Here is a 2,500-nt window from a genome sequence, read left to right on the forward strand (position 1 = left end):
TTCTTTCGATAAGGTATAACAGTTCAATTAATTGAATGATTATGTAAATGTCAATTATTCAGTTTTTTTTTTGAAAGAAAATTTTTGAATTTCGGTTGTAAAATTTTTTGCCATATTTTCTTAAAAAAATAAAAGAAAATTCAATTCATTGAAAATGTCTCGATGGAAATAATTCAAATTGAAACACTGAGAAGGACATCATTGAAAGAAGATTATATAGAAGGAAAAAGAAGAGAAAATTCAATCATACGAATGATTAAAAAATTATAATGATTATCATAGAAATTATTTGTCCAAGGTTCGAATCACTATATAATATACTCAAAAAAAAAAAAGAGACATGTTCTTTTATAAGTTTCAGAATTCACCTAAGTATTCCTAATTAATCCCTGAAGATCCTACAAAGAAATGCAAAGAATATAATTATATAGTGAAATCACTTGACGATACGGAGATTAGTATATCTTAGAATGATCTTAATAAATAATATAATAATTATAACAAATAATTACAATAATTAATAATAATATGTTATTAATAATATGATATCATTTAATGTTCATACATAATATAATTTAATAAATATTATTATTTATTATATATATATATATATATATAAAATTATCAATAATTTCAAACACGGTATATATTATACCAACTATACATATATATAAAATTTTAGTAATTATTATTTCGAATTAAATTTAATTCTCTAAAGTTAAACTCTCCAAGAAGTGTCAAGTGATTTTAAGGATCTATAGATCAATTATTTACGAATCGATGGTCTATAGAACAATATTTTATGGATAGATGATCTATAGATCGATGATCTATAGATCAATGATCTATAGATCAATGATCGATAAATCTATTAAGAGGACGGTCGTGTTTAATATCGCCGATAATACCCATCGTCGTTTGCGAAAGTCACAAATCTGTGTGGGACCCAGAACGAAGATGTTTCTAACGTAGTTGTTTTTAGATAAGATTAAAAAACGAGATTAAAGACAAAGAATGACAAAAAAAAAAGAATGACAATGATGACAAGATTAATTTATGAGATGATAAATATCTCCTATAGAAAGAAATAGAGAGAGAGAAACAGAGAAAATTGCGAGAAGAGCGTCGAAAAGATAAAAGATAAAAGATGGAAAATATTAAAACGAGGAAATGATATAAAACGTAATATTAATAATAATAAATTATTTCGAAAAAATGACAAGAATATGTGTATTTGTGAGACTATTTATAATAATAATAATAATAATAATAATAATAATAATAATAATAATAATATATATAGATATTTATTAATAACGATTATAATGTAATAATATTATGAATTTATTTATCATCGATGAGATAGATCCATAATTTGTAAATAATCGCGCGTTATAAGAAATTAATCGAGCCTTTTACTGACTTTAATGGAAATAATGAATAAATAATTAAATAAATAAATAAATAAAACTAACACAATAGCTATATAGTGTTTATAGTAAAACTTATGCCGATTTATCATGTGTGCGACATTGTCTATCTCTCTCTTTCTCTCTCTTTCTTCCCTCTCTCTTTCTCTCTTTCTCTCTCTCTTTTTCTCTCCCTTTTTATCTTTCTATCTCTTTTCTTCTTTAATAAGAGAAACGATCGATGATAAATATGGAAGACGAAATGATAGATCTCGATTGAAATGAACGATCTGTTAATCAAACGTCGTACATAAGTACATACACACACACATATGTACACACACGTGCACATATATATATATATATTTATAATATTTAAGTATAAAAACGTTTAACTGTGTATTTTTCATTAACATGGTAAAATACGTATATATTATTATATTATTAAAAAACAAATTTTATTGAATATATAATTATGATCTTTTCTAATATATAAAAAATAAATTTGTTATTCATATATGTAATAATAATAATATTAATATCAATATTAATAATAATAATATTAATAATAATAATAATAATAATAATAATAATAATAATAATAATCATGATATTTTTTCATAATTATTATTTTTAATAATTCTAAAATAGTAACGATTTTTTAAAAAATTATTATCTGTAATAAATTAATAATGAATGATATTTTTTATAAATAATAATTGTGTATATATTATATATTATTGTTGTTATCATATAATCATAATAATAATAATATACAATATGTATATGCATATATATATATATATATGTATATGTATGTATGTATATATGTATGTATGTATTTATATATGCGTATTTTACCATGAATAAAACAGTTAAATAATAATTATATATTATTATTATTATTATTATTATTAATATTATTGTTATTAATATTGTTATCATTATTATATATTACTTTTTTATATTATGTATTAATTATTTATATATAATTATTATTATACAATATATACACACATATATGTATATATATATATATGTGTGTGTGTTGAATATGTGTACATGTGTAACGACATGAATCTCTTCTAAAT

This window comes from Vespula pensylvanica, chromosome 25, assembly GCF_014466175.1.
Source record: "Vespula pensylvanica isolate Volc-1 chromosome 25, ASM1446617v1, whole genome shotgun sequence".
Taxonomy (NCBI): Eukaryota; Metazoa; Arthropoda; class Insecta; order Hymenoptera; family Vespidae; genus Vespula; species Vespula pensylvanica.